The sequence below is a fragment of the Anarhichas minor genome, unplaced genomic scaffold (genome assembly GCF_050575085.1).
Source record: "Anarhichas minor isolate MPS153535 unplaced genomic scaffold, ASM5057508v1 ptg000050l, whole genome shotgun sequence".
Classification (NCBI taxonomy): Eukaryota; Metazoa; Chordata; class Actinopteri; order Perciformes; family Anarhichadidae; genus Anarhichas; species Anarhichas minor.
This window is the reverse complement of record NW_027466496.1, coordinates 96,755-109,475: the sequence shown is the minus strand read 5'-3', so window position 1 is coordinate 109,475 and position 12,721 is coordinate 96,755.

Genomic DNA, 12,721 nt, shown 5'->3' with positions numbered 1-12,721 from the left:
ACCCTTCATATGGCTCTTGCTGCTTAGTCACGTCCTTCGAATCACTACCTTGGATAAACCCAAAGGGAACACACAGCTGAGGACCTCAGACGCTGTGACTCATGAACCCATAATGTGACAGCTTTTATAATGGAAGCCAATGAGAGGGTGGAGTAACCAGCAGTGGCATGGCTATATACAGTAAGAATCTTCTTTTTTTTCTCTTCATTCTAAATGTTACTAAAAACAGCTTGGATTGTGTTCGGTTTGAATCTGATGGAATAATTATTGTTGCAGCAGAAAGCACTGATGTTGACTTCAGCTTCAGGCAGCTCCAAGGAGAAGATGTTCTGCAAAAAAGAAGATGGGCATCTGTATTCAGGAATGCAAAGAAAGTTACTTCTAAGGTGTTCGAAAAACGAATGGGGTAAGAATAAATCTAAAACATTTGACATGGCGCCATTTAGGTGGTGTGATGTTGCAGTGGAGGGAAGATACATTCTTTACAAGCATCCAAAAACAGGTGTAGAGTATCCTGCAGCAGACGGTTGGTAATAGGTTTAACTATACCCATGCCAGGAGCTGTAAAAAAGAAATATAGTCCAAGCGACTTTCTTTCCTTTGAAGGCAAAGTCACAAATTCTGCAAATGTGGCAAGAAGATTTTAATTGACTTCCATGGCGTTTGACTTATTTGTCAAATTTCTTAGACAAAAGATTGAATAGTTGGACGCTAAGGCTGGATTACCAAGCGGGACCCCGAGCGGCCCCAAAAGCTAAATTCACTGCACATCAATAGGTTTTCGTATTGAATTTATTTTGCAAATTCTGCACCATAAAACACTAAGGCTGTCAGGATCCCTGTCAGACCAGACACCTCCCATTGCCACACAGCTGCAGCCACTCCAGCCAATTCCCTCCTGCAGCCTGACACACCAGACTCAGGTCCCACTAACGATTCCCCTGGCAGTATATAAACTCTGGTCCTGCAGTCTGGGGTTGTCAGGTCGTACCGTCTTTAACCGTCTTTCACCCGCTTCAACCCTGTTGCAGCTACTCCCTCGAGCGCCTGCCTCCGGTGTCCGTCGGTCCGGGAATCCCCCGTGCCCTCTGTGTTAACGGACTACTCACCGCCGCTCTGCCCTCCGTTGTGTTAGCGGACTACACACGCCGTCAAGCTGCCAGCTCTCCAGTGTCGAGCCACGGGACATCACACCGTCGAGCTACCAGCCCTCCGGTGTCGAGCCACGGGACTCACACCGTCGATCTGCCTACTCTCTGGTGTCGGACCTCGGGCTCCACACCTTCACACACCTACACAATAAAACCTGTTTTTTCTGTACTCTGTCTCCTGTGGTCTTGCATTTGGGTCCTATCCGTGAACTCCCGTGACAGAACGACCTGACCATAATGGACCCAGCAACCACAGGAGCAGCTACGCCGTACAGGCCTAACAGTCTGCTGGAGGAGACGAGAACTGTCGTTGCTGAAGTTTCTCGGATTCGCTGTTTCATGCAGGAACTAGCCCGAACAGTCAAGTCTCCACCAGTTCCAGCACCCGCACTATTCCCTCCTGTCCTCGCTCCGCCGGTCTGGGAATCCCCCGTGCCGGCTCCGGATCCCTACGATGGAACACTGGGGAAGTGCCAGGGCTTCCTGTTGCGATGCCAACGGGTATTTGACCGTCAGCCTCAGACTTTTGACTCGGACGGGTCCAAGGTCTCCTACGTGGTTGGATTACTGCGGGGAAGGGCTTTGGACTGGGCCGTGAGAACATTAGGTTTTGATCGGCCAAATGCTGTGCTTTTCGTGGACTTTGTGGAGGATCTGAGGAGGGTTTTCGACCCTTCGGTGGACTCGGATTATATGGCTGAGCACCCTCTCAGCCGGAGACGGGGCCAAGCAAGTGTAGGGGAACACTCGGTGGTCCGGCCAAGTCCGGCTCCCCGTATTCGGGCGGCATTCTGGCCGTCACCGTATCCAGCTGCTGCCTCGGAGCCGCAGCGAACTCAAGTTCCTGTTCCTGCCGCCTCTGCGCCAGCTCCAGTCCCGGCCGCCTCAGCCCCGCAGCCAGCTCCAGTCCCGGCCGCCTCAGCCCCGCAGCCAGCTCCAGTCCCGGCCGCCGCCGTCTCCGAACCGCAGCGACCTCCAGTCCCGGTCGCCGCCGTCTCCGAACCGCAGCGACCTCCAGTCCCGGTCGCCGCCGTCTCCGTACCGCAGCGACCTCCAGTCCCGGCCGCCGCTGCCTCGGAGCAGCAGCGACCTCCAGTTCCGGCCGCCGCCGCCGCGGAGCAGCAGCGTCCTCCAGTTGCTGCCTCGGAGCAGCAGCGTCCTCCAGTTGCCGCCTCGGAGCAGCAGCGACCTCCAGTCGCCGCCTCGGAGCAGCAGCGACCTCCAGTCGCCGCCTCGGAGCAGCAGCGACCTCCAGTCGCCGCCTCGGAGCAGCAGCGACCTCCAGTCGCCGCCTCGGAGCAGCAGCGACCTCCAGTCGCCGCCTCGGAGCAGCAGCGACCTCCAGTCGCCGCCTCGGAGCAGCAGCGACCTCCAGTCGCCGCCTCGGAGCAGCAGCGACCTCCAGTCGCCGCCTCTCAGCAGCAGCGACCTCCAGTCGCCGCCTCGGAGCAGCAGCGACCTCCAGTCGCCGCCTCGGAGCAGCAGCGACCTCCAGTCGCCGCCTCGGAGCAGCAGCGACCTCCAGGGCCTGCCGCCGTTGGACCAGCATCCTATTGTCCGGAGCCCTTCTGCCCGCCCGGCCGTCCGCCGGAGCACCCGTGTCCGGAGCCCTTCTGCCCGCCCGGCCATCCGCCGGAGCACCCGTGTCCGGAGCCCTTCTGCCCGCCCGGCCGTCCGCCGGAGCACCCGTGTCTGGAGCCCTTCTGCAGCCCCGTGGCCAGTCAGATCCAGTCACCCACCCTCCGGACCCCCTCCAACCACCCTGGTTGGCTTTGTATATGCGGGGACGTCCCTCCTCCGCCCACCCTTGTTTGTTGTTCTGGACGGTGTACGTCTGGAATCCGTTCCTTGAGGGGGGGGGTACTGTCAGGATCCCTGTCAGACCAGACACCTCCCATTGCCACACAGCTGCAGCCACTCCAGCCAATTCCCTCCTGCAGCCTGACACACCAGACTCAGGTCCCACTAACGATTCCCCTGGCAGTATATAAACTCTGGTCCTGCAGTCTGGGGTTGTCAGGTCGTACCGTCTTTAACCGTCTTTCACCCGCTTCAACCCTGTTGCAGCTACTCCCTCGAGCGCCTGCCTCCGGTGTCCGTCGGTCCGGGAATCCCCCGTGCCCTCTGTGTTAACGGACTACTCACCGCCGCTCTGCCCTCCGTTGTGTTAGCGGACTACACACGCCGTCAAGCTGCCAGCTCTCCAGTGTCGAGCCACGGGACATCACACCGTCGAGCTACCAGCCCTCCGGTGTCGAGCCACGGGACTCACACCGTCGATCTGCCTACTCTCTGGTGTCGGACCTCGGGCTCCACACCTTCACACACCTACACAATAAAACCTGTTTTTTCTGTACTCTGTCTCCTGTGGTCTTGCGTTTGGGTCCTATCCGTGAACTCCCGTGACAAAGGCGGGTTCTGCAGGATTGCAAAGTAATGCAAATTAAGTCAACCAGATGCACTGGACTTAATTGGAACTTTGGGTGACAATTTCACAAATGCACATGTATCTGTAATGGCTTGTAAGTGATCTATGAAACATACGTTCATGTTTTATGAACTGTTAATAAAGCCGTTAGTTCGCTTACTAATTACTTTAACTAAAAGGTTCCTCATTAGATATAGTGCTTCCAAGACAGGCAACATAAAATACCCTAGTAATCCCTGGAGCCAGCATTAGCTCTGTGAGGAGATGTGTTCTCCCATGTCAGCTGAAATACATTTGTTTCAAGAAAAGTAACATTATCACACTCCACCGTGGAGTCGGTGATTTCGACAGCCCCCTTTTTTTCTTTTTTTTTGCAGCGTGATGCCTCCCTCCCTCCCTTTCCCTCCGCTGGCCCCCGGCCCCGGAACCGGCGTAGACCATCAACAGTATGTTCGCAGGCTCAGGCCGCGTGCTAGGAAACATGAGCAGGGTGAGATATTCAGAGTCCCGGGCAGCAAGTTGCGGGCCGCTGGATAAAGCGGAGGAGGAGACGGCGGTCCGTGTGGTTTGAGCTCAGGACTTCAGGACGGGAGCATGTGAGCAGGGAATGGGAGACTGGAAACGGGATTATTGTTCTACACGGCAGAGAGACGCAGGAGGGGCACGGGACAGGTAACTGACCGAGATACACTGATGGATGTTTTTTTTTTTTTAGGAATGGACCGATAGGCTTAGCTTTCAAATGGTACTCAGGTTATTAAGGTTTAGAATGAGGGATGTAGAAAAGGATAAAACAGTTTATCCAACTTTGAATGGACAGTGCTGAGTTTAAACTGCTCTTTATTCTGATATAAATCTCCACGACTTTAAGCCGTAATATAATATACAATATTAATTCTTAACCCACTGCCGGCATGATGTTTTTGTGTATTTCATCACTACATGGTTCTCTGTGCTACATATTTGGCAACGGGGTGCTGATGGCACCGCATCACGGCGCGTCTCTTTCCCCGTGACAAATTCAATATTCAACCCCCCGCCCCCAGAGCATTTCCAAATTGAAAGTGAAGAGAAAAACAAAATGTCACACTTGTGGAACTTGCGGGGTTTGTTTGTTTAGCATTGCATAAAGGAGAGCACCAACCAAAATAAACCATCCGGGGTTTTTGTAGAGACTTGCTACCGCAGCGCAGAAGAGACAGGGCAGAAATATTCAGGATGCTTGAACTGGAATTCTGAAACGCATAAAAACATTTTTTTACAACCTAAACCACCGAGCCTGTAGCCTAGATTTACGGCAGTAAATGATACGTTTACCCTAGTTGTTAGTTGAAAATCAAGTGAAACTGCATGTATGAAACAGAATTGAGTAAAATTCTGTCACATCTTGTATGAAAAATCAAGTTTGAAGCTGAGCAAGATAATAGTCTTGTGATGAGGGTTTTATTGTCATTGCGCTCGATTAAAATGAAATGTATTCACCAATAACAGTTATAATGGACCTGCTGTCTGCACTGACTGTCATTTGACATTGTATTCGTTTGTTTGCTGCTTTACAAAATCCGATAACTAACGGATGCTTGGTCTTCGCGTAAATCCCTTGATATGAATTGGAATTGCAGATACGTATGTTTACAAAGAGCGACCTTATAATGACGCATCACAACAGCAGCAGTTACGCACGGTCCACCTCAGCTCAAGACAGTCTGCAGGCTGGTTCATTCAGTGCATTTGCAAGCGGCACGCAGTGAAGGGAAACAGAATCACACATACCAGAGTGAAGGTGTCAAATTCTGTTTTATATGTATGATTTATTTATTTTAAGACTGCTTTTGTAAAATCTCCACACTTGTTCCACAGGAGAGACACTGGGACGCCGTGACAAATCAGAGGAGAAACTTTTTTTTTTTTTTTAACCTTTTTTCAACATTTTCTAATCGGGAGGAATATCCGGCCAAAGATGAACACCATCGTGTTTAACAAACTGAGCAGCCAGGTCCTGTTTGAGGAGAAGGCGAAAGAGGTGGAGATGAGCAGCAGAAATTATCTAGAAGTCATCGACGGGCAACATCCAGACCTCCTCTCCAGCAACCAGACTATCAGAGACAACCAGGCCATCAGACACAGGCGGAGCGGGTATGTGGAGCGTTCTGTTGCGTTTAACGCATGTGCGGCTTTTATTAACACGTGGATTAACTGGAGTCCCGGGTTTACCGATGAGGAATGCCTCTGTTTCACGGTTTCGTCACTCAGCACGAGTTAGCACACCGAGAGAGTGCATGACAATGAGAGGTTTTGTTATCAGAGCTCGTTATCTCTCCACCGTGTGCGCAAAATGAAAACAGGATAAGAAATGTCAAGATCAGACTTGTAGGGTGAATTTACTGTGGAATTACATTGGAGATGTGCATGAGCCTCTTTAAGTTATAATACATAATTATTAGTTATATTTTGTATTGATAAAATAGTTTCTGCAGATGTGCGTGAATTGCGCATTTACGCGCGCAAATCTGAGATTTACGCACGGATAAAATACCCACAAGGAAGGTCTTTTATCGGTCTAAACTTGGACTACTTATGCTTCACATCTCAACGCTGAAACGCAAATTTAGTTTTCCAGTCTGACTGTTTTTGCACGTGGCTTTAACGCAACAGGATCTGATGGATCTATGGAATTAATATTCACCGTTTCTAAATCTGGTCCTCATTTAGGTGTTGATGTTCACAACTAATCTTAAAATGAATAAGTAGGTCAGCCGTGTTCGGTAGCGTATCTTATAGAAGTCTCCATCTGTTTCCAATGAATAAATTCGCTCTCTGTGTGGCCTAGTCAATCACACAAGGGCCGAGTGTGTTTTTTAAATATATATATTTTACTTTTGTTTCCTCTTTATGTGGCTGAGAGCAGTTGTAAGAAAACACAGTCATTCTATTATTTGTTATGTATTGTTTGCATGTTTATTGGATACCAGGGAGAGAGATAGCTGTGACCTCCAGAGGCCTCCTAAAGGAGTGACATTCAACAACAAAGAATATTATGAGTCGGTGGACTTAGTTGTCGCCTCAAGGGAAGCATCAGCGCTAATGAAGAACATTAAACGATTAAAGCGAGGTGTGTGCGTGTGTTTAAACCAAAGTTCAAGACACGATGTAAAATGTCCTTTCGGATGTTCATACCGATCTAGATTACAAGCAAAATATTTGTAGAGCATGAACCTCAGGCAGACTTGAGGTTAGACTGAAATATGTTACATCTGCAGTCAGTGGAGCTTTTTGGTGAGATAAAGGGAGAAGCGGTGCGCGGCACCATACTGACATCTACAGGTTCATAAAACCTGGAGCGAAGGTGAGACCCAATCCTTCCCAGAATCGGGGAAAAAACATCAGCCTGGTGCAGACGTACTTGAATGATTAATGTTAATATTCCTTGAGGAACTCACAGGGTGTCTTGTGTTCCTGAATACGACATTTATAGTGAGTTCATGATATTTTGTGTTGTTTTTATCTTGTATAATATATCTGCAGTAGCCTACTTCTACAATAGCTGTGAGTGGCACTGAGTTTCTCATTTGGGATTTTGGAACAGTAGATTTTGGCACACTGATTAATCTAAATATTGTTACAAAGTCTTGTTTTTTTTTATTGTTTTCAGTTTTTCTCTTATTTCCTGTTTTATTTTGGTATTCAGTTATAGATACTTCACTTCCTGTCCTCGTGTGTTTCCCACCACTGTGATTACCTAACCGGCCCTGATCAGTTTCACCTGTGTCTAATAAACCTTCCTCGCTTGTGTATTCAGTGTGTGTGCTCTCTTTTGTCTGTTCATGTCTTTACTGGTTGAGGGATCATTTCTGGGTAGTTTTCTAGTATTTTGGACCTTGGTTCTGGATTCTGACTTTGACTCTATGGTGTTTTTGTACCATTGTCTTACTTCATTGGACAGTCTCCTGTTACATTTTGGTGTCGCTTGTCTGGTTTTTAACTCTGCTCCCCTGACTGTGAGCTCTTCAGAGCCCTGTGGCTCAGAGTCTCCTGGTAGGTGCGTTGTTGGCTTTGTAGTAGAAGTCACTTTGTATTTAAATTTAACTGGTGTAATAAGATGCAGCCCGGCTATTGGCTGTTGTTCCCCATTACAACATTTTTGCTGTATTTATGTTTTTGTCTATTTGCAGTTGGTGGTCATTACATTTTATGTCTTACTTGATATTAGTGTATTTCCAGTAAAATGTCATATTTAGTACATATCTGGGTTGCACCTCAATGACCAAATTTAAAGCCCCTGAAAGCTTGGCATCAAAACTTAAGAATTTCTCCATATAATAGGATACATATTTATGACAGAATAAGCAACAATCATCATTTAGCTTTAATTATGAGTTTATCACTAAAACACTTCAACAACCCTGTCCATTGTCATCAAATTGTGATTCAAATGTTGCTCCTGATTGGTGACATCACCTCTTCTAAAATGCAGCAAGAACCAACTTGGATGATTCTTTTTCGTGTGAAATCAAAAAAACTTACATTTTTGTAAAAGCGTATTCATAAGTCACTGATCACACTGTATGCATTTGACCAACAGCACACATGAATGTACTGCAACATTTTTTTAAATCTCTAAAAGGAAGCTGAAAAATGTTACAACTGCAATGTTTAATTTATTAAATTCAACTCTTCAAACAAGTGGACTGATCACAGTACAGTGGGAAACTAAAGTGAAAATGTTTATCTCTTATTCATCCATAATTGAGTGACAAGTTTGTCTTTTATTCATGGATTTCTTCTTGCTGACCACAAAAGAGCCATGTGAAGAAAAAGGAAATGCAACAAAATAATTGTTTTGGCTTGCATTATGACACTACAAACACATAATATTGAGATTTGTTTGGCTTGCTTGTACTACAGAGTGATAGTTTGTAGCGTGCAAGATCATTTTTGCTGTTTATTGTAACTGCCAAGACTCAAAAACTGTTAATTGTGGCATTGAAACAGCTACTCATGTACTAAAGTGCAAAAATGAAAAACCTTCACATGCAGAAACAATGACTGTAAGTCATCTTTGGTTTAGCTGTAATAATTAAACACAGATCCATTCATGATGAAGAAATATGACGCATGTTACGTGAACAAATCAGCCATCCATGTGTGGCGAAAAGGAATTTAGAGATCCATCAACATCTCACGTATTGATAAAAAATTTTCAAAATGTCCCACTTTAAATATATTGCAAAGAACTGAAGAAAAGATGTCCTTGTAAGAATAACAACAGAATATTTGTTGAATAAAAGTTCATGTCCATGCACTCGTTTTCACTTCAACACTTGAGCGTAGAGATCCTCTGGGCTGTCAGCAGTCTGTGTGAAGCTCTTTACTGTCTTGGACACTTTGACCTGTGCATACAGTGTGTCTTGCTGCTGTCCACTGTCCTGCACCGAGGCCGAGGACGGTTCAGGTCTCCAGTTGGAGAAGTTAATCTCTCCGTAATGGATGTCTCCTGTTTCTGTTTCTGTTGCTCTGGCTGGCTGTTGAACAGCTGGCTCCTCCGCTGTTAGGCTCTGTGATAAATGGACCAAACAAGAAATGTTGTGAAGCACCTTCATCTATTTCCTTCACTTCACCTCATTGGTCTCTCACTCAGCTCCCACTGCTATAAGACAGCGACAATCATCCAAATAACCAGCTTTTAATGGACACAACAATAGAAACCCTTATTGCTATGGCAGTGGATTATTAATGTGGGTTTCTAACAGGATGTTTCATCTTCCTGTTTGTCTCCACATTTAGTCCCTAATGAGTAACCTGTTCAGTCCAGATCTCAAGAGTGCAGACAGTATGACTAGTTAGAAACATGCTCATAACACATGATTATCTAAAGTATTTAAGTTGTTTCCTACCTGTGTCTGTTGTGAAGTTGAACGTTTTGACTTGAACAACCTGAAAGACACATGAGAGCTGTCAGCTTCATTTTTCTGTGTAATAATAAAGTGCTTTAAGTGCAATTTAGAAACCGTCATTAAGAACAGAAACAGTCAACAATTAATAATACAGTACAAAAAGAGGAAATAGCTAAAAGCAAGTCATTTCACAGCATTGTTTGAGACCACCACATTATTCCTGCTTGTATAAGACACTTCTGATGCTTTAAAAGTGAATAAAAGAGTTTTGAGTCTGAGTATTAAAACTAAATGTGCTTGAAGTGTTCACTCATTCTGGACATCTGGCGGCCACTTCTTGTACTAACTGGTCTAAAGGTCTAAAGGTTTAGTTCAGACTGGTTTTACATTTGAAGACAGTGATCTCAGGTTTCTTACACTGATTTGTCAACATTAGGTTCAAAGATCTTTAATGACATCCAACATTTACATAACTTAGACTCCCAATTAGGGAATCAAGTTGGGTGATATTGACAAACTCTCAAAAAAATGAATGTGTCATCTGCATAAAAATTAATCTCTGTGTTCTGCATGTGTATATTATGACCTTGAGGCAGCGTGTAGACACAACAGTATGGCCCAGGTATAGAACCCTGAGGAACGCCACAAATACACTTTAGACTTTAAATAATCAGTTGAAACAAAAAGATATGAAAATAAATCAGACTCAGAGATTTTGATCAGTTGAAGACATTCATTCAAAATAGAATAATACAGTATCAAATGCAAGAGCTGTAAAAAAAAAACAGCTAATACTAACAAATCACAGATTACAATGAGAAGAATATCTGTACAAAAATACAATCATTTTGAGTGGATACATCTGGATATGAACTTGATTTGAGGTACTTACCAAATGGCAACACCCGCACAGATGAGTACAATGATTCCTCCAACAACTGCGATCCATGGTGACAACCTTTCAAGCTGTTCTTCTACAGAAACAAAACATTATAAGTGACCAAGTCAAGTTAAGAAGAATGCTCAGCTTGACTTCATACAGTATTTTGCAAACGTATATTTAAAATGCTGCGTCACTAATGTTTGCAGACGTGATGTTAGCCAACAATAACTGCTCCTAATTCACAGGATGTGATACAGTTCCGTGTTTACCTTTAATAGTCAGAAGGATCTCTGATGTTTGATTACCAAGCTCATTGGTGGCCACACAGTAATAAACTCCTCCATCAGTGACATTAAAGCTGTAAAGGTCTCCTTCAGATACATTGACGGGTCCATCTTTGCTGATCTTGAACCAGGTGAAGCTGCTGACAGGAGGATTGGCTCTGCTGGAGCAGGTCAGGTTCACCCAGCTACCTGCTGACACCGAACCTAGTGGACTGATGGACGCCGAGGTGTCCTTGGGAGCGTCTGAGGAGAATGTGACGGAGATGTGAGGAAAGAGAGCAGCATCAGAGCCTGAATGAGATCCTTAAGAGAGAAGAATCATCATGTGCTGACAGGATCCAACAACAAACACTTACATGAAACATTGAGAGTCGTTGTCTCCTCTGATGTCTTGACATCTTTTCCTTCATTCACAGGATATCTGGCAGAACAGGTGATGATGAATCCATCATGTTTGTCTGACAGAGTGATGTTCTTCTGGATTTTAGTTGTGAAGGTTCGATCAGTACTCTTCTACATTTGAGAGCAAAATATTGTACTTTTACTCCACTAACAGCTTTTGGATTGTTCCTTATTAAAAAAAGAAGAACGTGTTTGTTCGGGGCTTCTTGTCATTTTTCTGATGTTTCTGAGTTGTTAACAGAAATCACTTTTTTTCTCCTTTCCTCTCTCATTAATCACCTCACGACCCCTCAGATTTATCTTGTGACCCTCTGTAGGGGTAACATGAAATGTAAACTTACACTAATTAATGTAGATTTTCTAAAAAAATACTGAACTCATGAGACTTCTCCTTTTTCAAGCATTAAATGCAAAGGTCTGCATGAACAGGCAGCTTCATCATGGGACTATTAATAGTAGAGCACAAAAAATATTCTATTGATCCATGAAGTGTAAACATTTCATTCTCTGGTTGGTCTCTGTAGCAGATATTTACATTCACATTGAAGGTTAGCTTCAACTGATATCACTTTTTATTCTAAACAATAACATCATAGACTGAGTGATAAAAACCAAAACTCTCTTACCTCGAACTGTTATTTGAAGAGGATCACATTCAGCTGTTGCCAGAAATGGTCGGTTCTCAATCCTGAAGTAGTACGTGTCTGTGTATGATGTGATTAAACTGGAAAATAAAGTGGTGCAGTTTTTCTGACTCAGGTCTCCAGTTAGATTCATTGGATAGATGTTGTCCTTCCTGCTACTGTTGAAAATCACATTATTTGGCCTTTGGCCAAAGTAACGGTCATTTTTAATCCACAATCCGAAGGTTGTTCTTGCGCTGTTGAATCCCTCCTCTGGTTTACAACTGAAGTTACATGGGATTTTCAAACAAGATCCAGTCAGTGCTTCCATCTCTTGAGGTGCAGTAATGAATAGATTTAGATTCTGAATACAATCAGCCAAAGCACCTGTGAAACAGACTAATGATTAACAGTGGTGAGTAACGTGCAAAAAAACAAAAAACATGAAGAGAAATATACTTCAGCAGTAATATTTTGCATTATGGTCTTTTTTTCCTTGAACAGTTTTTGTATTGATTCATTTTTTTGGTTTTACAACAACTATCCCCCACGAGGCCGACCCCAGTGGTGACAAAACCCGTCTATATCTCCAAATAACTAAGTCAGTCTCGTCTCAGTGACAAAAGAGCTGACGCAGAGAATACAGATTGTAACATTCACATGAATTTAGGGTAAAATGATATGTGTCAAATAGTAAATGATTCAAGAGGAATACAAGTGACTGAACCAAAAGCTCACCTGAGAGAAAGAAGACACTCAGTAACATGTTGGCTGTCACCGTTCTCACAGACCGGACTGCCATGACACTCATCACCTGGATTCACAAACACAACAGTGGATTTTACAAAGCGTTCAACATGCTCTGTACAACCACAAGTTCCTGTGTGTTAAGAGACCACCGCTCACAAGACTGCAAATGTGTACGACGCAGAGTGTTAGATGAGAATAAAACCATGAGTGTTGTCTTACCAAAGAAGCCCACATCAACAAGAGAGTGACAAATAGATCCTTTGGTTGGTGGTTTTAAAGAGAAAATAATGATATTCATGAATTTCA